Source organism: Protopterus annectens, chromosome 2.part0 (assembly GCF_019279795.1).
Source record: "Protopterus annectens isolate FY-2018-M chromosome 2.part0, PAN1.0, whole genome shotgun sequence".
Lineage (NCBI taxonomy): Eukaryota > Metazoa > Chordata > Ceratodontiformes > Protopteridae > Protopterus > Protopterus annectens.
Genome location: NC_056728.1, coordinates 1,693,327,728 through 1,693,355,500, shown reverse-complemented (window position 1 = coordinate 1,693,355,500; position 27,773 = coordinate 1,693,327,728).

Below are 27,773 nucleotides of genomic sequence, written 5' to 3'. Positions count from 1 at the left end.
TAACAGGATTACCTGTAGTCATTTTTCCTCATCTCTTTTACCTTAACAGCTCAAATCCTTTCCCAGGAACCATCTTTCTCATGTTAATCTTTCTTTATTATTCTCCATCTTTTCTACCATTCCACCTATTTCTCTTAAGCATGTTTTTAATTCAGGACAACACCAGATCATATGCTTCCACTCTCCCTTCTGTTGTGCATGCACCTCCAACAGTCTGTGTAAGCTCCTTTATATATTCCTCCTCTTTTTCCAGCACATAAAAATATGTGTGCAGACACTTAGAGGTAAGTATTCTAAATGTCCTCATTTTGAACACTTGCCTGTTCATTTGCTTGATCCTTACCCACTGTTCTTCATTAATGTCTCTGTCCAAATATTTTCCTCATTCTTTTGTCCTTTTTGTGTAGTTTTCTGCCATGTGCCTAATATAATTTAGTTATCAACCCTCTGCACACCCTGCCCTTTCTTCTTCATTCTTCTTACCATCTGAGTATAGCTGGACTATTCTCTTCTGCTGTTTTAGTCCATAGCATTGTATTTTATGTGGAAGATTATAGGTCTTTTTATCTCTTTCCATTTCATCATTCTTTCTCCTATAACTATCTCTTCCCAGTTTTTATCTCTGTTTATAATTTTTTCCATCTCATCTCTGCTGTCTCTCCCAACCCCTCCTATCAAAAAATGCTTGCTTCCAATTTTTAATTCTTTTTTCTAGAACATCTGGCCCAATACTCTTCTCAGTTTATCCATTATTGAGATTCTCATTTTTGTGCTTCTCTACCCCATATTACCCCCATTATATCCAGCCAGCCTAACCAGTTATTCATCTCCCTCATTATCTTCACCCATTTCTTTTTCCTGCATACCACATCACACCAGGGTAGACAACCAGGCCACCTGAGCATATCTTTCAGGATCAGGGACTGTCAATCCCCCCTGTTCTCCAGGGAGTGACATTTTCTACCACTGTATTTGGGGCCTTTCTGCTGCCCACAGAAGATTGTCCATCCAATTTTTTAACCAAGTCATATCCCCTCCTTTTCTGTGATGTCCAAAATGCCTGTGCCAAATACAGCACATATGATATCCCTTGCCAATGAATGACCTACTCCCTCTGCTATATTTCTAGGTTCATTTCTTTCCATTTTTCAATATTTCTCTTAATCTTTGTCATTATATTTCTGTACTTGTCAGACAATGACTCATCATCTGTATATTTTGCCCAAATGCCCAGATATTTAATCTTTCCCTGTTTCCACCAAAGCAGGTTTCTGTTTTTTTATACTCTCATGCATTCCAATATTTACCTTGATTCCTTCATCTGAGCTTCATTTATATTAAGATTACCCTTTCCACTTCCTGCTGTTGTAATCTGGCCTGCTAGTGCCCTTACAGCCCACAATGTAATTTCCTGAAGTTGCTGCTAGATTACCTCTTGTCGCAAAAAACTTTCATCATCCTACTTTAATATCTCCTTTTGCATTTCTTTCATGTCCTCCTCTTCCACTTCCTCTTCTGGCACTGTATTTATTTTAAGTTGTAATTCCCTTACCCTATTCATTTTTTCATATTCCTTTCTCTGTTTCTTCTATTTATTATATTGTCATATTTTCTCTCTATTTTTTTGTGTTAAGCTCCCATTTTATTTGTTCCCACTTTCTGGCTGCCATTTCCATTTCGTGTTAGAGTGCCACCTATCTACTCTTTAAACAGGTTGAAATGCCCAACCCAGTAGTACTGGTACATGATCTGTGCAGAGCAGTACTGGGCCAACTCTTATTGTCTGCATTCTGTTTTCCATCTAGCACCATACTATGTATATATCCCTGTTATTTTTGTTCCCCTCCTTTTATTTTCCAGCTGTCACTTCCAGCATTCTTAATTATGAATTACTTTTTTAGTCTTTGTTCTCCTGCCTATTCTCCTTCCTGCCTCCACTTCCTCTTGCTCTAATGCCATGTTCCATTTACTTGGCATGAATAATAATCCTTCCTTTATCTGCATCACTTTAAGGATTATTTCCCTGACTACCCTTCTTTTTGCTGTCAGTGGTATATAAAGCACTGCTAATATCACATTTTACCCCTAATGCTCCACATCTATACTGCTAAGCAGCCATTACCTTGCTGTATGTGTACTCTGTCTATGGCTCTAATATAATTCTTGCCAATAACAATACTACTCTCCTTCTTCCTCCATTGTATGCATTGTGTGTAACACTTCCATTCCTTTCCTCTCCAATTTCTTATGCTCTTCCTTGCTCATGTGTATTTCTTGCATTATCATTGTACTGCTTCATATATGCCAGTATTCTCTCTGTCTCTCTTATCTGGGTTCACTACCCCATAGATATTCCAGGTGCATATTGTTATATTCCCCATATTAATCTAATACTTGCCCTCCTTCCTTTACATTCCACATTTTACAGTTGTTTCCAGAGATCCATTCTACTTAGCTCCCTTACTTTCTTTTGTTCCTATTTTTCTTCTCATGCTGCTTCTCCTCCCCGATTTCCTCTTCCCTTGTCACAGTGCAATTTTTTTCTCTTCTTTTCATTTCTTAAGTAAACTGTGCCTGTTAGTTTCTACTCTCCCAACTTTCCCTCCCCTATCCCCAACCCTTAACTATATACAAAATAAAAAAAAAACAGTCATCCATGGTGAAAGCATTAGCCCCTTTATTATGTACTGACTATGCCTTGATTTTCCCTCTAAACTGGTGGGTGACATTTTTTGTTCCTTCAAGGAAATTTTGTTCCTCATTGCTGATCCCTTCCTGCCTTTCTCTCTTAATCAAGTCCCCGTGTCATGATTTCCCCTCTGCTTCAATCTTTCTTTGCATTCTTTTATATATGTGATATATATATATATATATATATATATGTGTGTGTATGTAACTTTTTGTCTGTGTGTAAACCCCTCCCCAGTCTTGTTTTTCTTCTGGTCTTTCTCTATTTACTTTTTCTGTTTCTTTTGGTCTTTTTCTACTTACACTCTTGTTTGATCCATGCATAATCGTCCTCATCCCCCTTTTGCATTTTTATGCCCTTAGTCCATCAGAATTCTCATGGTGAACTTATTTTCTCTCTCTGTCTTTGTTTTTACAAACCTCCTCATATACACACAGTTCGTATCATCCAGGGCAGTGTCACCATGTATACAAGACTTTTTCCTATCTATCCACACAGCGGTGTCACTTAACCTTCAAGCTACTTCATTCCCTTCATTCGGATCTAATTTCATCTTCTGTCTTTATGTTTACAAACCTCCTCATATGCACACAGTTCGTATCACCCAGGGCAGTGTCACTGTGTATATAAGACTTTTTCCTATCCATCCACACAGCGATGTCACTTAACCTTGAGCTACTTCATTCCCTTCATTTGGATCTAATTTCATCTTTAGTTTAGAGCCTTTCCTGTTTTCACTCTACTTATTTATTCCCAATTTTTCTGCTCTTTCAATCTGTTTTGTTTTATAAAGCATTTTGTTTTTGCACCAGTTACTGCTGCCCATATTTGCCAAATAGTCTGTTCCATTATTTCTCCCCACCTGGGTGATACCAGTACTCGTGTGCTTTACATTAACAGCCCATCTGTATGCAGGAATTTCAATGGTCAACATTGTATTGACTATGTATATTCTCCTTTACAATGACATGTGTCCACACGTGATTAATCACAGCCCTTCACTCTGGCAGTTACCGTTTAAATTGCCAAAATTTCAGAAAAAAAAGGAAGATCCCTGTTACCTGATACAACAGTTTTTTTTCTTTTTTCTATTTTTTACTCAATGTTTTATATCCACTTTAAGCTACCAGTCCACCTGAGTTTAGTTAACAGCTCAGGTGACTGATGGAGCAGCAGAGGAGTTTAGTCAGGCCCATCCAAAGCGGGAGGATGGTTGTGTGGATGTTCCTATCAGCAATCTCTGGTGGAGGCTGGAGACATATAGGGCATAGTCCAAAGAGAAGAAAAGGGTGTAGGCAATCTGAGCTGCTGTTTCATGCCCACCCTTCAGATTTATCCATGCAACCACAGAGGGTAAGGGGAACAAGTAGGCCATAAAATAAGTAAAAAAAAAAAAAAAAAAAAAAAAACCCTGCCAGAACATAACAGAGATATCCCCTGGACACGATTAAGTTCCTCAACCCACCACAACTTGATCAGGTAAACTGGGGAAAGTTAAGAGAATGCTGGTCAACACGGCGATGAACAGGGACATAGCAGCTAAATGCCATAGGATGAAGCAGGGGAGTGAAAAAGAGTCCCCCCCCCCAAAAAAAAAACTAAATAACTTATGCCTGCTTTCACTCTGAGTGTTCTCATAACTCTCATATGGAGCTCTTCAGTCCCCTCAGAGTCCTTCTGTTATCCTTTTTCTGATCCTGTTGTGTTGCCTTCAAGTCTGCCTTTTATTTTACTGCCTGGTATTTTTTTTTTAAACTGGAAGGGGGATCCCCTTGGCATGCTGCCAGTCCCTCTCAGCACTCTCTGCTCCTCCTACTGCAGCATTTGAGTCTCTGTATAATGTTTTCTTGACAGATTCCACTGTGTTCTGTTCTAGAGGTCTTTCTTGGCTTCCTTTTGATTGTATATATTTTGTGATCCCTAGGGAACATCAATCTTATCACGTTCTTCCATACCTTAACCATAAAACTGGATTAGGCTTGACTGACAGCTCCTTCTGGCCATGAAACTGGGTCAGTTGCTGGTCCTGGAGATTGTTATCCTTTAGGAGAGCAACAACCTTTTTCCTCCTACTGTTAGCCTGTTAAGCTTGAAATTCCCACATATTTCCTGCTCCCCCACCCCCATGTACAGAGGTATGACACTTATTGTTTTCCATTCCCCAGGCAGTTCTCCACTGGTCAGTGATTTATCTCCATCAAGGAGACCAGACTCATTAAAGCCCTTGAAGATTGCCCATTTGTTGACAGTTCTTTATCTTTTATCCTCCCTAACAGTAGCTGGTTCCTTGTCTAGAACTCTCTCTTTTCTGGTCTGGTGTCTGCCTCTGCTCTCACCATTCTTGTTTCTCAGCTTTTCACCCTTTTCATGTTCGCCATCATGAAGACGGAAGAAAGGTATTAATTCAACTTAGCTTCTTTTTTCATAGTTTTCTAAGATTTATATCCAGCCTTTGGTCAACACTGCCATATCTGTTTTTCTTCCTTCCTTTCAATAACATACATTAAAATTTTTATTTTTTTCTCTTTCTGACCTCTTCTGGCAACTCCCTTTCAGCTTCTGACTTTGGTGATCTCACCTTGTTAACCTTCTGCTACCATTCTTGTTCTAAGCCTTTTCTATCCCACCCCACACTCCTCCTTTCTAACTTTTGTACTCATTTTTTGCACTTAGTACTAGCCTCAATTTCTTATCTGTTCACCCTGTCCTTCTCCTCTGTCTTTTTTGTTTTTTGTTTTTTCTTCAAACTATTGTCCATAACCTTAAGTACTTCAACCATGACCCAGTTCTAGAGTTTGTTTACTTCCCTGATTTGTTGTCATTCTCCTAATTCATCTTTGACTGTCCCCACAACTCAGCATAATCCACTTCCCTAAAATCCAATATCATCATGCTGGGATTATTGACAAAGTCTCTTAATTCAACATTAATCCATACATAGTTTTCTGAAATGGTAATTGGCTGTCTGACAGAACCAATGCCATTAAGGTCAGGGGTGTTTGCTTTAGACAGGAAAATGTAATTTGTGGTGTCAAACAAAGCTCTGCCCTGGGTCCCTTCCTCCTTGGTATATATTTTGGTGACATAAAAGCTGATATCAAGGGATTATGGATAACCAAGTCTGCTGATGATTACAAACTGAGGGTGGTTATCATATCCTATAATGATACTCAAATTAGCTACCAAGGACTAGACCAAACAAATGTTTGGAGTATTAATAACATGCTTACCTTTAGCACTAAGACCAGCAGCATAGTTTCCTTTGGGAAGTCTACCATCACTTCTGCTTACTATATAAGTAACATTCCATTTAAATTTGACAGTCATCAGAGACTTGGGTAAGCAAGTTGATAACAGACTCCTTTGACTACCCCATCTCTGTTGTGGTTAGACAATCCTTCTACCTTGCACAGCATATCCTTCCTGGTATCTCTGATAGAGGTTATATAAATTAAAATATTCTTTCCCCAAAGTTATGCTGTAAAAGAAATATGCTTCAGTACAAGGCTGAACAGAAACTTTCCATGCTAGAAATAACAAATTGACTTTTCAAAGAAGAACAAGATGACATAAACAGTAACCAGAAGAACAAACCCCAAAGATATTAAAAATAACATTACTGATATTTTTAAAAGATATATAAACCAGACATTGTTTAATCTTCTTTAGTGACATTTTGATTGAGTGTGCATCAGTTTGTATTGCGTGTCTAGCTGTGTTATAATAGAATTGAAATAACTCTGACAGTTTAACTGCTTGGCAAGAATTTGTACAAATTCAAATAAATACTAACAGATACAGTAGTACATTGTCAGTCTGGTCACTCTTAGGCCATTTTATAAAATTTAACAGTGGCGAGCCGCTGGCCATGACCTTTATATTCGTTACCAGCAGTTAATTGTTTCATAGGGCCCTATCTTTCTACATCAGTTCAACAGACTGGTAGTTCCAGTGCTCCAACGGATCCACAGTTCCACTGCTTCACAGGTGAGTGCAGACTGCAGAGTAATGCCGCAGTAGCTGTCCTGCGATGGACCACCTACAATTTGTCTGTGAAGAATGACCATCTCTTTCAGGAGTGACTCCAGCCTGATCACCTGTCTTCCGTGGAAAATATGGTAACTTCATCACAGTTATAACATGGATGCCATAAATGACATTAGCTTAGAATGTCCACATTCTGTGCATATATATTTAAATGAGACACCTGATAAGGTCTGGTCATATTTGCAATCATGGTTTGAGTCTTCTACGTCAGACATAAAATGTAAATCCAGAGTTTTTAATGCACAAAAGTTAGAAAAATGTTGTCTTTGTAAATGGATAAATGGCTATTTTCAATATATTGCCAAATCAAAGGTTATTCAAAAGGATTGTCTTTTATGTGACAGCAAATTTCCACAGGTATGTCTGTGGTATCACAAAAACCTAGTATGTAAGACATACAAAAAAGTTTATCCTGTTATTAAACAGGATATGTTTGATTCTACTGTTGAGTGTTCAGCAGATATACAACAGATACAGCAACCTTCTGCAGTAATGCCTATTTCTAATGCAGTACAAGTTGTCACTGATTTTCTTGCACATTTAAACACATTGCCTAAATTTGACATAATACACATGTATGATGATTACGTTAAGGATTGGAATAAATTACATGGTGCAGTTACTGATACTAAAAAGTTAAATGAGGAGTTAAAACAACTCCGGCATATTTATAAACAGGGTCTTATTAAGGCACAGGAAGAACACCTTGACATAGTGCAGGCTATTATTACAATATTAAACAATATTGAAACAGTTTTACATGAACTGCCTAAGGACAGTGTAACAAACCATGAAAGCCCTCTAACAGCATATACTAAAGGTTTACAGGCTGAAAATCATCTTTTAAAGCAGGAAGTAGAGCATCTAAAAACACTGTTAAGAGAAGCCCAACAAGATTTAGAATGGGCACAAAATAAATCAATTGATATTGGACAGGGAACAGCAGGAATGGCAGTCATTTCACCTGCCAAAATTTATCAACAGTCTAGGTTATTGCAGACACTGCCCCAGTGGCAAGATAAAAAAGGAATTTTTTTCAATATGTTGGCATTTGAAGAAAGGTTAACATACACAGTAGGGTCCACTTGAAATGATGATCTGTGTAGATTTTTTTTCCATTTATCCCTAAATGTTTAAAGTCATACATTGAATTAGAAAAATGTTCTCTAGATAGTAGAACAGCTCCTATGGCAGCGATTCTCAAAGTGTATACTCAGGGTCAACTTTTAACTCCAGAATTACTTGATTATTTTAAAATTAGCATTACAGATAAGTTAATGGAACAAGATGATCATTTTAAATTGGCATAATAGGTGGCACGTGGTAAAAATGATAAATGACAGATCCGGAGGTACAGCAGATGCTTATACATACATTTTTAAAACAAGTAAAGGGAGTCTCGGGTGATATCAAATATATTTATGGACTAGGATCTAAGACCCTGGAAGAAGTAGTACAGAATCTCATTAGAGTTAAGACAATGGGGAATGATGGAAATATTTACACACACTAAATTTTCACTATAGAAGGGGAGCAAAGTGTTGATTTCATTGAAAAAGGAAGGGGACACAGTAGACGGTCAGATGAAAGGACAGGTGCAGGGGAACCATGAGCAGCTTCTGCTCCACCAATGACAGGGGCAGATACACAGCGTAATTCAGAAAAAACAAGTAATATGTTTTACTTGCAAGAAAATAGGTCATATTAAACAGCACTGTCCATATTATAAATGATGGAAAGAAGCCCAAATCCAAAAGGGTATCTATGCTGACAATACCATTTATTCTAAAATTAATTATAGGGAAAGAAACCAAGAAAAGAGAGGTGTACAGGATGATAGACAACCACAGGGTCAAAATCAAAGGGACTCAGTAAAAAATGAAGTATATCCTGTAGAATACACAGAGAACCCACCATGTAATCCCTCACATGGCACAAGTCAGGAATTAAAACGTGAAATCGAAAGCACAAAGTACACATTAGACAGTGAGGATATGAATAATCAACAAGTGACAGAACATGCAGTCTGTGTAATCAGAGATATACCCAGGCAGACAGACCAAAATGAATATGACTCCTATTAGGGGTGTGCCCTCCCCCACCCAAGTAACTTTTCTGACCACTTTCAAATGTGGAATTGATGAACGTCCATTAGCGGACGTATGGGTGGAGGGGACATTATAGAAAGATGTCTTACTTGACACCGGGGTGGCAGTCTCAGTTACTAATAAACAGCTGTCTGTGAATCCACTAAAGAAATCTTATATTCAAGGATGATGGCAGCACTTGCATGGCTATAGGTAGCAAACCGGTAAGAATACGTTTCACAGAAAATAGACCTCCAGTGGAGGGTACATTTCTTATGAATTCCAGCTGTGGTACAACAATTCTTGGGGGTGGATATCCTAAGAAAACTGGGAGTAGTAATAGACTTTACTAACAGGGTTTTATGGTCCGCTACTGCAGAAGACAAATCTAATACAGTCCAACATTTCTCCTGTTTTATGTTAGATGTAAATAACTATAAAAAAAAGACATTGACAAAGGACATTCACAAATGCAGGACAGATGGGAACAAATTAAATTACAATTGAAGCCCTTGTGGGCTACATCAAAGACAGATTGTGGTAAGTTAAAGGTACCAATAAGTGTAGGCAGTTCGTCTGATTACATTCCTCCATTTCAGAAGCAATATCCAATTCCCAAAGAGGCAGGAGAGGACATGAAGAGGTGCATAGAACAATGGAAATGGGCAGGCATAATACAAAAAGGTTATAGTCCCACAAACTTGCAGATTTGGCCAGTGAAAAAGAAGGATGGCAGTTACAGATTAGTTATTGACTTACGAAAATTTAATCAATTCACAACTCCTCATGCACATCTGGTCCTGGGGTGCCGGAATTGGCAGCGAGAATAAAACCTCAAAGCAAGTGGTTCACAGTTATTGAGCTAGCTAATGGACTTTTTGCAGTTCCTCTGTGAAAGGAGGATTGGCAATGGTTTGCTTTTACCTTTGACAATCAACAGTATATAATGACGAGATTGCCACAGGGATTTCAAAATAGCCCTGTAATTTTCCACAAAGTTGTAGGAGAAATTCTAAAACCTTTAGAAACAGATGACAGTGTCCTTCATTATATTGACGATATACATGAAAAACTTCTTAAAGGAGTTCTATATACTCTACAGGATGCAGAGTTCAAGGTTAACAAGGGAAAAGTTCAGAATCTCTCACAAGAGGTGAAGTTTTTGGGAACAATTGTTCATCCCATTGACAGATCCCCTTGTGAGGAGAGAGTAAAAGGAATTCTAGACTTGCCTCAGCCATTGACTATTTCAGAATTGTATAAATTCCTAGGAATTATGAACTATAGCAGGGAGTTCATAGAAGACTATGTGGCGGCGGCCACACCCCTATATAAAATGTTAGTGGATCAAAAGGAAGAACCCCGGTTGAGATGAGGACGGAGGAAAGAGGAGGCTTTTAAACTCTTAAAGGAAAAACTGACACAGGCCACTGAGTTGGTAGCATCAGATGGAAAACAAGATTTCATCTTACAGGCAGTGGCAGAAAATGAGACCATTTCGGTAGTTCTCCTGCAGCATTGGCCTCAGAAAAAATAGGGTAAAGTAGAAAGGACACTTTGACCCATGACTTTCTGCAGCTGGAAGTTAACCCCAGCTGAAAACGGGTATCACCCATGCATTCAACAATTGTTAGCCATTTATTGAGGAATTAAACAGACAGAATACTTGACAGTCTTTTCAAAGATAATCATGCAGACACCACAGTCTATAAAGATTCTTTTAAATTCCATGGAAATAAATAAAAGCACAGAAGGGGTGAGTCAGACCATATTTGCCAAATTGATGACTCTATTCAGTGCAAAAAATGTACAAATACAGATAGTGGGTAGGTATTACCTCTCAGATCTTGCCAATTATGATGGGGAACCTCATAATTGTGTTTGGAGCTTAAAATGCCCAGAGATCTCACCATTAAACACACACTTCCAAAATAGTCTACCCACAGTCTATGTAGACGGGGCAAAGTTTTGGAAAAGGTGGAAAATATTTGACAGGATTTGCAGTGATCCCATGAGATGGTCAAAAGCCTATCCTGAGGAAACTGTCGGGTTACATGTCAGCCCAGAGGGCAGAGTTGGAAGCAGTCAAATATGTTCTACAGCATTTTGAATTCATTAACATTTACAGTGACACTGCCTATGTGGTAAATTTTTTACATTTGCATATAGCAGTTTGGGCCAGAAGGGGATTCGTCGATAGTGTTGGCAAACCTCTTAAACATGCTCGGATATTACGGGAGTTATGGGCATTGATTACCCAAAATGACTTACAGGGAAAGTTTAGCATTGTAAAAATTAAGGCATATCAAAGATGCACCACAGAAGAGGCTAGAGGAAATGCTTTGGCAGACACCAAAGCAAAACAGACGGCAGAAACAGATGACTGGTTAGAACCACATGAGTGTTTTGAACATACAGACCAGGTAATGTCAGTTAAGACATCTGCGCCTGCAGAAATACAGGATTTGACAAGTCTTCAGAGAGAGAGAGGGATTCCCAAAGAAATGGACAGCTGTATCCAGGAAGAGAATGGCAATCAGGACATTTTTGTATACCCAGTGCCAGACAGGAAATAAATACCCTATCTTCCAGGGGATCTGGCCAAGCAATTGGTTAAATACAATCACAAAATTTTGGGCCACATAGGTACAAAAAAGTTGTGGAGTATAGTTAAACAGAAGATGTGGAATCCATGTCTAAAAAAGCTGTGTAAAACGGTTTTAAAGGGATGTTTGGTTTGTTTACAGACCAATGCCAGTGTAAAAAATCCTCAGCTGCATAGGGTGCCAGTGGTAGATGGGCCATAGTACACTATTTAAGTGGATTATGCAGGGCCCCTCCTAGTAGCAAAAGGGGGATACAGATACCTGTTGGTGGTGGTTGATGCAAGTATGACAGCTAAAACTACAGCAGAGGCGTTAAGGAAAAACATTTTTGTGCATTGGGGATGGCTTTGAATCATAGAGTTGGATAATGGGTCACAGTTTACAAGCCAAATAATGTGGCATCTATGCAAATTGCTAGGGATCCAGCACAGATTTCATGTTTCATACCATCTATAGTCCAATGGGATTGTTGAAATGATGAATCGAACAGTCGAGGAAAGATTAAAAAAGGTGTGCCTAGAAAAAGGTAAGGACTGGGTAAAACATTCACCAGGGATTTTACTAGGCATTAGGGGTACACCTAAAATTAAAACAGGAATTTCACCTTTTGAGGTAATTACTGGGAGAAAAATGCCCCTCACACTTCCCTGTGACCCAGAAATGGTAGAAAATCAACCATTACTGACAGCAGTAGAACATCAGAAATGGTTAAAAGACATATAGGGGGTATGTGACACTATAGCCAGAGAACAGGCTTACCGTCTGTGGAAAGAAATGCCAGTGCTTCCCATGGAAATGAACTTACAGAGTGGAGATGAGATCCCTGTAAAAAAACTTTTTAAAGGAAGGACGATGGGATAGAAATTGGCAGGGACCTTACGAGGTGATAGAACAGATAGGGCCATTAGTGTACAGAGTACAAAGGATAGGAAAAGAAAAAATAAACCCCAAAAGACAAACAGGAATCAAACAGAGGAAACGTACTATGTTAGTTCATAGAGATCAGTGTAAATTAATAAAGAGTCAAACAGAAATAGAAAAGTAATGTTTTTTTATTTATTTCTAGATGCAGGAGAGCCCAGTGGACCAAGAGAGTCAAGTAGAACAGGAGAGTCCAATAGAAAGACAGTTGGAAAAGAAGAAAAAAATGAATTGTTACAAAGTACCTAAAGGTCTCTGGGTAGGCATTGTACTGATGACTGTAATGTACATATTTTATACTTGGTTTAGTATAGAAATATATAAAGAATTCGAGAAAATGAAATTAACTGAATGGTGAAAAATGGAGCCAACACATTGAAAGGCAATTAATAAAAGAAATGTATCTACAAAAAAGGGGCAAATGAAAAGAATGTAACTAAATACATAAAAAAATACAGGATAATTTCACAGCCAATGAGGTCAGGTAAATGGGTAATGCAGGAGGTAAACCTACCACTGAGACCAATAAAGAAAATTAAAAAGGGGAAAACACAAAGAAATATACGTATGCTCAGAGCTGTAACAAAAAGGGTTGTAAAGAAAAAATGGGGGGAGATACTCCAATATAATAAATCAAGAGAGCAAGGACACCATGATTGAGCACCTGACTTGAAAACATTTTTGGCCCTGCAAAGGTTGTTTGCAAAAATGCACAATAAGTTAAATTGTTGGGTTTCTAGCCACATTCCTTACAGAGGGGAAAATGCCATTACATGCAGTTCCTGTAAATATTACTGATACAGGGTTTATGTTTAAAGGAACTTTTAAAAACAAAGTTATAAACCAGTCAGTCATAAAAGAACATTTACAATTAGTGGAAGCAGAAAAGGGAATACTCTGTTTTCAACAGAAAGGGATAGTTAGGGTGGGTATTAGTAACTGTAACTATTCCATCACCTTACCTATGGTCACTAGACAAGCTCGAGTATCATGGAGGAGTTGATAAAATAAAAACAAAATGGGAATCAATACATAATACTTCCTTTAAGGAAGACATGAAATTATTTTTTCAATAATAGAGCTATGAATAATCTAATAGGCCAAGACAAGAGTACAATTTTGGCTAGCGGATTCTTTCTCATATGTTGGAAAAATGCATATAAATGGCTGCCAATAGGCTGGCAGGGATCGTGTTACATAGGGTTTGTAGGTCCAATGGTGAGAATTACTCACACATTGCCAAAAGAGATGGTTAGAAATTATCAAAATAAAATAGAGGTTCAAGAGGTTCATGATAGCTTCTCCAAACTTGGGGAAGACTTAAAACAGCTGGACATAGGGTATGGTGTTATCTCAGGGGCTGGAATCTTGCCCTGGTATGGTGCTGCCAAGGCAATATGGGAACTAAGAAAAGTTACAAAGCTAATGGAAGTTTTGGCGAATGCAAAACATAGGGCTATTTCAGATATAACAGAAGAAATGGTAGCAATGAGGACAATGATCCTCCAAAACTGAATGGCTTTAAATTATTTGCTGGCTAGCTGGGGGGGGGGGGGTATGCGCTCTAAACAAAACAGAATGCTGTACGTACATTCCTGATAAATCAGAGTCTATACATCGACATTTAGAGAGAATTGCTGAGGTTTCCTTAAAGGCTAGGAAAACATGGAGTACGGAGTGGTCAGATTGGTTAAGCGGATTGTTTTCAGGATGGTGGGATACAATAATTACCGCATTGATTGCTCTTATTGTCATTATCTTTCTAACTACAACAGTTCGTATATGTGTTAAAATCTGTGTTAACAAAGGTATCAAACAAGTGACTTTTGTTAGCAATGAAAGAACTGTTTACAGTGCAGTAGACCACATTACAGTAAATGGAGAAACAGATTATGATGAATTAAATCACATTACTCTGTAAATTTAAGTTTTTCTTTCAGTAAATAAATAAATTGCAGGTTTTTGCTTAAATAAATAGAAAAGGGGGAATTAATAGAGATTATTTAAATTAAAATATTCTTTCCCCAAAGTTATGCTGTAAAAGAAACATGCTTCAATACAAGGCTGAACAGCAGATTTCAAAATAGTACGGCAAGCTTTGCAAAACAGCTAGGTGATGACCTTTATTGTAGACTTACTGCGAATGTCTAGTTTAGTTATTGTCAAAGGAAAAAAATACTTTAAAAATTATCAAAACATGGTAGGTTCAGATTAAGGCACTTTAATCTTGCAGCAAGGAGACAAAAACGGGCTATTACAGAGTTTGTCTAACTAGAAACAGGAAATGCTTTCATTTTTATACACTTTCTAATAAGACATTGCCTACCAAGATGACGTAGCAAGTTACAAGTCTTTTCATCATCACTTGTTGACCACCATTCTCATGAATTTCTGCTGATTTATCAATTTTTGTGAGAAACTTCCTAAGGAAAACAACGTGGCCTTGGTTACCACTGGTTAGATACATGTTATGTTACCATTCAAGGTACTATGGCTAATTTAAACACAAAGCTAGCAGTTCATTTCTCTAATAATCCTTTGTCTACTTTATCTCTAAGCTTCTGCAGCTGTACATGTTCTCATACTTCGAACAGAGCTGGTTGTTTAGAATCATTACATTTACAGGATATAGCATTGTTCATTCATTCGTTCCTGACCTAGCAGATAAGCACCTGCTTCTCAAGTACATTTCCAAAAAGTATAAACATGAATATTGCTGTGCTAGCAGTTACTAGGTCAGAGGGCATCTTGCAAGTTTCAGAAAGCACACTGCAGTTTCAAAAAGCATCTTTTTCAGTTCTCATATGAAACTCAATTTGTATATAAAACAATGCATATAAAATAGAATGAAAAACGTGTTAACTCTTTAAACTACTAATTTGCATTAAACATACACACATTAATACATATTTTTCTAAGAGTTATTGATACATGTAATTGTGGGCTTATTGTAAATGGCATCCTGTTATACAAAAAAGGAAGGTACACTGACATTTCAGACAGGAACATTTCATTTCAGGGACTTTTCATTTCTGAAATAATGTAGACTTTTCATATCAAAAACAACAAGGACCTTTTACTTGACATTTCAAAGGAGAAAAACAGAAAATTCCCATGCTAGAAATAACAACTTGTCTTTTCAAAGAAGAACAAGATGACATAAACAGTAACCAGAAGAACAAACCACAAAGATATTGCAAATAACATTACTGACATTTTTAAAAGATATATAAACCCAACATTGTTTAATCTTCTTTAGTGACGTTTTGATTGAGTGTGCATCGATCTGTATTGTGTGTCTAGCTGTGTTGTAATAGAACTGAAATAACTCTGACAGTTTAACTGCTTGGCAAGAATTTGTACGAATACAAATAAATACTAATAGATACAGTAGTACGTTGTCAGTCTGGTCACTCTTAGGCCATTTTATAAAATTTAACAATCTCCAGGCACAAAGAAGTTAGTCACACTTTATTAAACCCATGATTAAATATAATGTATCCTTCAGCATGTACTTCACCAAGCACCGCAAGTCTTAAGAGACCTCAACGTTTCTTCACCAAAAAGATCTCATGTCTCAGCATCCTTAGCTACTCTAATAGACTAAAACCTCAGTCCCTCTACTCAGTGTCATACAGACTTCTGATGGATGATCTCTGTTTAGCTGTCTGAACTATGAACAACTCAGCACTCTTTGAACTCATTCACTTAAATAGAACAAGTGGTAAAGCAAACAAACACCTGTTCTAAAAACCTAATCTTACACTATGACATCAAGAATACCAGATAGCATGACAGATACCTAATGCAACATATTCCCCCATTCCTGGAATGTGCTGCCCTTGTCTGGCAAGCAGAGTACTTCCCTAGCAACTTTAAAAATTAGTTTGGTTGGCTGGATGACTGATTGCAAATTTTTAGCAAGTCTACGTGGAGAAAGTCTACTTAATGGGGAACACTGTTAGTCTCCAACCAATATTAGGTGATGTGGCTGAACTTTTTGATGGTCTCTTTTGGCCAAAAGCATAGTAAGATCCTATGAACCTATGCACCTTTGTTTTTGCATTCTTACCCACCCATCCCTAGTCTAAGCTATCCAGTCCAATGTTGACCATCACCTGGAACCTCTACTCTAGTTAGAGCCACATTCAGAGTTTCTCTCTCTCTCTCTCTGGTACAGTTCTATACCAGCTGATTGAATCTCTCATGGTCCAAGATCTCAGTCATCTCCTACTCCTTCTTTTCTCATGCAGCTCAGACTCTAACATTGGTTTACAGACTGATTCAGACCTTCCACAAGTATTATCTTCTTCCTGCTGCTCCCCCTCTTTTTTCTCTACTGCAATTCCAAATCCCCTTTGATGAGGCTGGGAGCCAGAACATTGTATCAGTCTACCCCCTCACCCTTTCTTTTTATTAATTGCCATAACTCTAATCTTAGGTTCTGCCCCTGCATATCCCCCCCCACCCTCCAGTGGGATGACATTCATCTTATTCTCTGGCTGTACATTTAACACTTTTATTTACACAGAATGCTAGTACATTTAACACTTTTATTTACACAAAATGCTATTCTACCTCCATCACTGTCATTTCTGAACATCTATATCCAGACACTTCCATGTCCCACACCTCCTGCCACAGACTCGTGTCTGTGATGCCAGCAGTGTCCATATTCCCCTCATGAATCAATGCTTGCAGCTCCCTATCATTCTACCCAAACTCTTTGATCTGCATAGTGATACTATCCACCAATGTACAGAAACACCTTTGTTTCTTTATTTACTACATCTGTTCTTTCTTGTCTTCTTCTAAATATCTACTTCCCTGTTGTGCTCTGTGACATCCCTCTCCTCCCCTGTTACATCTTAATTTAGAGGTAAGATCATAGAGATGTACATTTCCTGCCTAATTTTAAATCCTGCTGCCCCATCTGGTTAAGATGGAGTTTGTCCTCAGCATACAGATGATCTCTTCACCATATCTCATCCATTGTCTCACCAACCACAAGCCCTTCTTCTCTGTTCATTGCTACAGACAGTTATTATATTTCTTAATCTTCTCTCCTCTTTCCTTTGGGTGCTTGCTGCTGGTTTACACTAACACTTTTAATAACACATGCAAGAATCTTTCTGCCAGCTCCATGACCTCCTTTGTTACTACCTTAACTGTCCCGTGAGATGGGTCATTGGTTTACATTGACTACAATATAAGTCCACATTTACCCTTTCGTTGCATTCTTGGTCGACTTCCTGTTGTAGTTATAACAACTGTAATGACAGTCCTCGGAATTCTGAAGTGCTATGAGTAAATCTTAGGAACTATATATTAAATCCAAAATTGAGGAATCTTGAAATATTCCTCCTACTCCTGGTACACGGACCCCTAAATTGGCATATATTAGCTAGCAGGGGTCAGGGCTGCTAAGGCTAACCCACTGCCACACCAGGGAGTACAGAGGTGAAGCCTCCCTCACAAATAGTTTTGTAAATATAAGTTTTGAAACACACTGTTTTCTATGCAAGTTTCCTGTATAGTTGTCTTCACTTTGGTTGTTGCAGTTCTGACTGGGAACCCTTTTGTGCTCTTTTTCCTATGTCTTGCCAAATTCGAGCCCTAGCACCATTTTCACTGTAATTTGATCTCTCCTTTCTCCCATGCTAAGGGTCTTAATCCCTTTGTTGACTGAGTCTCCAGTAACAGAAGTCCTCTTCTATGTCCAGTACTGACTTTCATCTCCTTTACATTCTGTACATGCCACTCTGTCCTAGGTGCAACCTTTCCTTTTCCCTTCATTTCTATTAGCAAGGCCGCCATTGTCTGCGCTGGTTGCCTCTCCCACCCCCGTGCTTTCTCTAAATCTTTTCCTGTCCTTTATGTACTCTTCCTCCAGACCCCCTCCACTATGTCCCTTTTGTCCTTTTACCCTCCCATCAGGCTTGGTGTCCTCTCTGCCCACTTCCCTCATGTTGCTCTTGGGTACTGGTTCCTGTATGGCTATCTCTGGCTCTGTTTCTCCTTCATCGATTGTTGCTGTTTTCTGTACCTGTCCTTCCACTGTGGCTTCCTTCGGGTTGCCCAGTCTTCACTGTATTCTGCTACTTTTCACAACTATCATATTTCAAATGTGAAACAGATTGCTTCTTTGAATACCAAAAAAGGTTATTTGCACTACAAAATTACATTCCTCTAAATGAATAAACATTTGTGACTTCATTTTATGAAGAAAAAGCATGGAAAAAAGGATACAGCATATTAATTATAAACCCTGTAAACCACCAACATTATAAGTATTTATTATTTTTTTTAATAAAAAACATATTTGGTATTATAATTTAATTTTGCTATAGTTAGTTCTTCAGTATTCAGTTTGGGAGCAAAATGACCTCATTTACAGATGGCGGCAAATGTTGCATTCTGCATCTTGACAGGGGATACCTAAAAGTTTGAAATACAATGATATGTTGATATTTTGTAATACTGGATCTATTACACACTTGTACAAATTTATACATTGTGTCTTTGATAATCTTTGCTGCTTAATACTTTACTTGAAAATATCTGTAGCTTTCAAGACACTGTTGCCTTTTTATTTCTCTTGAAATGTAAACCTATCTTCTTTTGGCTTCTGTTTTAACTACGGAGGTGTCACTGACATGGCTTCTCTTTAAATCAGTCCATTACCATATTTAACAAATAAAAGTAAATAAGCTGTCATCTCCATTTTCATTTTTAACCACCTCATATTTCTTATTTTTGATCATACATTTTTATCCACTAATTCATCTTAACAGCAAGTAATTATTCAGGGTTGATAAATGTATTATACTTAGTCCTATTATGTCTTTAAAATGAGAACTGTTGTAGTTTGTGGGGCTATTTTAGCCCCTAACACCAAAGTGACTATCATTTTGTTGCATTTTTGTTGTGTGTAAGTCTCCATCATCAGACGTGCTGACTGTCTGAATGTCATTATAGAAATATTAAAACATTGCAGATGGAGAGCAGCTTTAGTGGTGTAGTAGGATAAAACCTTGACTACAACCCAAGTGACCTGAGTATGATTAGTGGCTCAGGCGCCTGAAGGAGCTGTCTGGGGAGGATGGGAGTGAGTGATCACTACAAGCTCACCCATTTTAGGGAGATGGAGGCAATGTTCACTCACCACTTGGATGATATCTAGTAGAAGCACTAGATGTTGCATCCATGGAGCAAACCTACGCCTATGAGCACCTGCTACCATCACGTGCATGTACATAGCTGTGAACATGTGGAGGCATGCTCTTTGCAGCTGGCAACATACCTCTCGACCTCTTAGAGCAAACTATCTGGACAAAGCCTAAAATGATGGGGGGACAGATTTGAAATATTGCCCTTATAAACTTAGAAAGTTGATAGAATAATAGGTTTTGCATTAGAGTAAATTTTCTGAAGGATGTGGAGTCTCAAACTCAAATGTTTGTCATTATTTAATGACTTCAATCCTCAGCTATTTGCCAAAAAGGGACAGATGTTAGGAGGAACACACCAAAAATATGAGGCAAAAATCTGGACATTCTGAGAAAACCTGCACAGTTGAGAGGTATGATTGGCAGCATATAAAGATTTTCACTAAGTAGCCACAGCAAGGGAGGAGTTTCTCCACTGAGAAAGTAGTTTACTCTCTACCAAGGTAACTTTCATCACTGGGGAATTTATGGGCCAGGTATTGTCCAGATTTTTGCCTCATATTTTTGGTCTGTTCCTCATAAAATGTTGGTTTTCTGGCAAATCATTGAGGATTGAAGTCACTAAATAATGACATACACTTGAGTTTCAGACTTCATACAGGTTCATAGGTGTGTACTAGGCTAATGGCCCTGGAGCCTTTACAAGCCTAGCCCATAGGATTACTCTGGCATCATGCCACCTGACCTTAGTTCCCAGTGCCTCTGTCGAGCAGAGCCACTGAAGTGATCCCTGGGGTGAATTTTCTATTTCCCATCCACTCATCAAGATTTCTCTTGAAGAGGGCCAGTGAGGTGCTATGCTTGACATGTATGGGAAGTCTATTCCATAGCATGGGCAGTCTCTGGGTTATGAACCTGTCCCTCCAGCATGTTCTGTTGATTGTGGTTATGAGGTTGAGGTCATTGGAGCATGTTGTGTGGAGGGATGGGGATTTCTTTAGATGTAGCATTTCTAACAGAGCTGGGTCAGACATGGCTTTGTAAGTCAAGCAGAAATCCCCTCTAAGTAGGCGATACGAGACAGAGAATAGTTGGAGTTTGAGTCTGTCCACATAGGACAAGTGTTTAAGGCCTAGGATATTCTTTGTGAGGTACTTTTGCAGCCTCTCCAGTTGTTGCAAGTGTCTAGTGAGGTACATACCAAATGGGGCATTGTACTCGATGATTGGCCTAATAAGGGAAGATTACAGGGAGACAATGACCTCTTTCTTTCTGGATGTAAAACCCATAGTAATGAGATGTGCCACATAGAAGGACTTTCTGACCACAGTGGCAATGTGGTGATCAAAAGAGAGGTTGCTATCAACCTGTGTTCCCAGATCTCTTATAAAGCCCTCTGTGTTCAGTGGACTACCATTGATGTGGTAATTTATGGGAACCAGGTTTTTCCCATAGGGGATGATGACAATTTTCTGGCAAGCATTAAACTTAGGGCCATGGTTCTGACACCAGTCGTTGGTTTCAGTGAGGCCTTTCTGTAGGATGTCAACATCACTTGGTGAGTTAATAATAGCTCCCAACTTGCAATTGTCTGTGATCTTTGTCAGCCAGAGTCCCTTTGTGTTGGCCAGGACTTCAGAGAAATAAATACCAAACAGGAAAGGACCCAGAACCGAACCCTGTGGGACTCCGCTCATGACTGGGGCAATAGTTCCCAGGGTCTGTAGTTGCTCCTCCTTTGTGGAGAGGGATGACTGTAGCCGTGCACCATTCAGTAGGGGCAAAGCCTGAGGTGAGGGTGTGACAGAACAGGGCACACAGGTGAGGTGCCAGTTCACTCTGTAGTTCATGTAGAACACAACCAGGGATATTGTTTGGTCTCATAGAAGCTGTATTCTTGGCCTTGGACAGTGCTACTTTAACCTGTGCAGCAGTAATACTGGGTGTCTAGCAATCTACTGGTATTGTGATTGGTCCTTTGGGGGGAGGGGTAAAGGTTGCACTGAATCTGTCGGCCAGTATATTAGCAATATCTGTTGGCTCGGTATAGGAGGTACCATTGTGCAGTAGCTCAGAGCAAATCTGTGTATTGCCATGGAGATTCTTTACATAACTATAGAAGGCATTGTGGTTGTCTTTACTATCTGCTGCAATTCTGTTTTCATAGCTAGCTTTAGAGGATTAGATGAGGGATCTCAACTTTTTGTTGAGGCTGATAAAGGAGGTTTTTCCAGTCTTGGGACTTCACCTTATTCTGCATCAGTTTCCTCCTTCTGTTGTAGAGTTTGTTTATGGCAGGGGACCACCAGATTGGCTTCCTTTTTTTGGAAGAGAGCGTCTTGGTTCTGTTGGGTATGGTGAGATCCATGCATTTGTGTACGGGTTCGTACAGTGCATTGGTGTATGACTCAGCGGTCATGCAACTATTCTCCATTTGCATGGCTGCTGTGAAGTCAGCCACCTCTGTTTTAAGGAGCCCAAAGTTAGCTTTGGAGAAGTTTTTCATGGTGGTTACCTTTGCGGGGGGGGGGGGGGTGGATTTCCAAGATGATTAGTTTGTGGTCGGACCTAACCAGGGATGAGTTGACCATTGGTATAGAGCAATGGTCGTCCATGTTAGTAATGACCAGGTCAAGGATGTTGCTACCACTAGTGGTGGTAAAAACGAGCTGGTCAAGTGCATTGGAATTAATGAATTCCAGGAAACATTGGGCAAGTGTATTGGTACACGAGTAGTTTTCCCAGTTAATGGAGGGGTAGTTGAAGTCACCCAGTATGATAGTGTTAGGTTGGATCCTAATATTCTCCAGAGTGCTTAGGAACATAGAGTGTGAGTCTTGGGACATGGTTGGGGACCTATAGCAGGCTAAAACCTGAATCGCTGTCTTACCCAATGTTAGATGCACCTGAAGTATCTCAAATGCGTTATGTTGGGCTACCAGTCTGGAGGTGTGCACACCCTTTATAAATATGGAAACACTACCGCCTTTGGAGCTTTGGTCCAAGTTCTGGGGCCGAAAGGTGTGGAATGACTTACAGCCTGGTAGTGCAGGGGTGCTTTCTGCAGCCTTGAACCAGGTCTCTGTTACAGCACAAATGTCGATGTTCTCCATTTTAAGGAGTGCTTCGAGTGAGTGCATTTTGAGATTTAGACTTCTAGCATTGAGCATCATGACCCTCAGACTGCATTTGTTTGTAGCTGTTACGGTGGCAATTTGGTCTTTGGAACACTGCCTAAAAAGGGACTATAGGGGTGGCAAGAGCCTTGGCCAGTATCCAAAAGCCCAGGGGTGACAGATTCAGGCCATCTCTGGCAAAGCATCAAGGTCTGTCAATCATGTCATCCCAGACAGACAGATACTGGATCCCCTTAGAATGACACCAAAAACTTAAGCCAATTGTTGAAATCAATAATTTTCTGCTTGCACTGTGGTATCATTCTGGGTGATGGTAAGATGCTGCTCAGGACTAGGGTCATACCTGCCTGGGCTACATAATCCGAGAGCTTCTCCATGTCTCTTTTCATGTAGTCCATGGAGGTACATCTCAGGTCACTCATACTCATGTGTACAATGACAGAGTCATATTTATACCTGTTGTTGAGGGACCTGAGTGTGTGTGTTATGTGGTGGATCCTGGCACCTGACAGGCAGCTGACTGTTACTTTCTCTTTATTCAACCTAGTGAGTGGGACATCTGTATGCCTCACTAGTGAGTCACCTATGACAAGTCTGTTGGGCGTGCCGTTTTGCCTTAGGAGCTTTGGTTGAGTGGCAGACTGTTTAGGAGAGTTATGTGCCTTGTGATTAGTGTTGTGTTGTGGTGGTTGTGTGTGTTTCTGCCTTGGAGGTCTCTGCTGTTTGGGTAGATTTTTAATGAGAGCCTCTGCGAAGGTGGGTGTGTGGTTTGTGTTTTTATGTGAAGGCAGTGCTGGTGTGTGTTCTGGAGGGCTGTGTGTTCCATGTGGTGTGGTGCAAGTGTTGACCTTCTCCTCTTGACCAGCTATTCCGGTCTTGGCTGGAGAGTGTGTGGCTTCCAGTTTGAATATATAAGTGCAACTCTCGCAAGTCTGAGTGTTGGGAGTTAAAAGGAGAGGGTTGTCATTGCACATGAGGCAGTTGCTATGTTGCCTCAGGATGCCCAAGTTCACCAGGTTAATAGGAGAAAGCACATGGAACTGACCTTTAGACGTGCCTGGAGGGGTGGGCATTAATAATAAGTACCAGAGCTGTTTCCTTGTAGAACGTTTAGTGCTGGTAGCACTTTTGTGTGCTACAATAATTGCTACAAGAAGTCTGATAAAGTGCTAGACTAATAAGTTAGTAAAAGTGCTGGAGAGGAAAGAACTAGCAGATCTAAGGGAAAAATTGAAGAGCAGACTTTGGCATCACTCAGAAGCTTACAAACCATCCTGGATACAGCAAATCTGTATCTGGACTAGACTAGTTACAAGAAAGGCAGGAAACAAGCACAAACACGGGCTTTTAAACCAGAAAGTTGAAAGAGATGAAAAAACTGCCCAAATAGCCAATAAACTACAATTTCTGGGCCAGAAACCATTCCTCTTGTGGTAAATAGGCTACCTAGTGTTTACCACTCTCACTGATAAGCTAGAAGACTTCCATCCAACAGAGAAAGGCTTGAGGAGCTTAGAAGCTTACATACAATCCTAGATACAGCAAATCTTGATCTGGACTAGACTAGTTACAGGAAAGGTGGGAAACGAGCGCAGATGCAGGGCTTCAAACCAGAAAGTTGAAAGAAATGGAAGAAAACTGCCCAAATGGCCAATAAGCTGCAATTTCTGGGCCAGAAACCACTCATATTGTGGTAGATAGGCTCCCTAGTGCTTACCACTCCCACTGATAAGCTAGAAGGCTTCCCTCCAACACAGAAAGGCTTGGGGGGATCAGAAGCTTACAAACAGCCCTGGATACAGCAAATCTGTATCTGGACTAGACTAGTTACAGGAAAGGCAGGAAACAAGCTTAGATTTTTTTTTTTTTACAGAAAAGCATATAAAACAGCAGTAAAACAATTCAAGTACAGTGCAAGCTAGCACAGTTGAGTTTGTAGCAGTATTAAAGCAAATACAGTTTAAGTAAATGCAATTTATTCAAAATGTATTCTGAACTGAATTCAATTGTTTTATTTAACTATGAACAGTTAAAAAGTGCCAAAAATATATTTATCAGCTGAGAAGCACACTCAGTCAGAACACAAGGAGATTCTATCAAAGTTTTTTTTAGTAAAGTGGAAAGGGAGAAAGGAGGAGCAAAAGATAATTCAATGTTAAGAACATAAGTGGGTTGGCCTTCTCAAATGTTCTCTCTGTATTAGGTAGAATGAGCTAATGAAACTGAACTGGGAGGAATGTCCCAGATCAAATTTACAGTAGGGGCGGGCAACTGCAAAGCCACCAACTATAACAACACCACAGGAATAGGGTGGGAGGCAGAAAACCAGTTTCAGAACAGATCAGAAAACAATGCCAGAGGGGGCGTGGCCAAGGATGAACACAGGATAGCAGCAGATTTCTTCAGCTCCACCAACATAATTACACTGACAGGAAATAATTACTTCAAAATTCAACTAATGTAATAATTTTCTTTCTAAAAACGTTTGGAATATCAGTATCTTGAATAATATCTAAAAAAGAAAGAAAATTTAAATAATTTTCCTGTCAGAAATCTTCTTGGAAATTTCTCTTTCATCACCTCTGTTCAGAATGAGTTCCAGTAAGGCTAACAGTCAGGATTCCAGCATCAAGAAAGAGCTTCAGTCTTTACTATCAACTATTCAGCAACTAACAACTAAAATGGACAGACTGGATGTTAAAATTGATAACTTTATAGAAAAAAACACAAAACAAATGGATTTGTTACATCAAGATTTACAACATCAGAAAGCTCAGATTACAGGTATAGAAGAGACACTTAATGATATGGACAACAGAATTCAGGAAGAAGAAATTAACATTGAATTCTTATTGAAACAGAACACACACCTTCAATCCAAACTAGATGACTTGGAAAACAGATCCAGACGCAATAATATACGGATTTTTGGACTGCCAGAAAATATAGAAGGTAACAACATTACATCCTTTTTAAATACTTGGCTTCCCAAAACTTTAGATCTGTCAGAAGCATTTTCTTTTGGTATTGAAAGAGCCCATAGGTATTTATCTAATTATAATATAAATAAAAAGTATCCTAGATCAGTTATTGTAAGATTTTTATCATCTTATGACAAGGAAATGGTATTAAAATCTGCATGGGCTAAAGCACCTATAAAAATTAATGAGGCAACGGTGCGTTTTGACAATGACTATTCTTCCTTGGTAATAACAAAAAGAAAAGTTTTTCTGCCATTAATAAGAGAGCTTAAGAAAGCACAGTTCAAAACTCATCTTTTATTTCCTTCCAAACTAAAAATCTTTTTACCGGATGGCCCTAGAATTTTTGAAGACTTGGACTCTGCTTTGCTGTATATTAAAAAAAATAAAATATTAGATTAAATAGAAGATATGGAATGGGCAAGTCCTTCGCTTAAGAGGATGGCAACAGGAACTTCTTGGAAGACTTCAGAGAAGCAAAAAAGACTAAAAAACAAATGACATGTTTTATATTTCTTTGAACTCTTTAATTACAGTTACTACATTTTCAAGAAAGCCACAAATATCTTAAGGATTTATTCAAAATTATTTTTTTGTGTGCAAAGAACTGATTTTGTTTTATAAATAATCAAACTTCCTGAGGAACAAATAACCTGATATGAATCAACTTGTTTCTCTTTGTGATAACGAGACCTAAGAATGTTATGGGAGACAATATGGGATGTGGGTTTCCTCGTGAATAGTGTCCTCGAGCCGTTTTAAAAGCTTCAACACTCAGAAAACACGCAGAGAAGCTGAAAGCAGCCATTTTGAACTTTGACCCCTGATTTCACACTGACACATCGCAAATTCAAGAAGTAAACTGTTTCAGGAAGTAGAACTGCTGTAAATGCGCTTTTGTGATGAAAAATGAACTTTATGACATCTAAATGTGAGTTTTTCTTTATAATAACTTACTTATTTAAGATGTAACTTATAAAATATAAAAGTTATAATGATTTTAAGTGACTTAATATGCCATAGTAAACAAATGAGATATTTTAGAAGGCATAGAAGGTAAAACTCATGCACACTTATTTTTGAAAGCTTATATGACTGCTGCACTTTAATGTATATAGATGCTTATGATTTAAAGATAAGTAATGTTATAAATAATTTGCCTTGACTAACAGACAAGTATATGTATCATTATGATTATATTTCAGAAGAAATTGTCATGTGATATAATTTAAAGCTGCAGTTCAGATATATAAAATACAGATGACTTTCATCACAATGATTTATGTATAACTAGGGATCAATATTGCTGTGCAGTATGTTCTTTTAACTTACACATGGAAATAATTATTTTATTTAATTGGCAATAATAAATATGAGAAGGAAGCTTCTGGTGCAAGTAATTTAAAGTTTTAAAGCTTTTAACTGTATTGCTATGGCAGAAAGTGGGAATACCCTAATATAAGTAATGTCTGAGTCATAATAGCCTAAGATAATAAATGTTATTGAATTCAAATGAGCATAAACATATAAGAACTTATTCTTACAAACTTTTATTAAACTACCATATGGATATTCCCTTTTTTTTTTTTCCTTCTCTCTCTCTCTCTCTCTCTCTTCTTTGTTCCCATTACCAAGATTGTTAGAATGCTATTTTGATTATGAGTTTATTATATAGAATAGATGTACATAGCAATATTAGTTGTTTCTAAATGTTTTATATGTTTATATGAAGCTGTTATATAAATTGTTTAGCCTTGTTATAGTAGATAATCAAATTAAATGAGGTTAACTTTAGTTAATAATAGTTAGTATCGAATTAATCTGGTGGCAGCTGAAGTACTGCTGCTTAGGATAGGGGGATAACTTGAGTGGTATTTGCTACTTGAAGTTGGAGTTTTCAACTCCAGGCTGGGTGCACTGTTTAATCCAAACATTATTTTCACCTGATTATTGTTGTGTGTATACAATTTTGACATCCACATCACATTTTATAAACTCATTGTCACTACAAATAAAAGTGAAAATTACACAAAATGTCATAAGATTTTCATTAAATACAGCTATAATTAATAGAACACCTAAAGGAGGAGACATAATAATACTTATTTTAGTAAATGTTATTCTGATTATATGTTT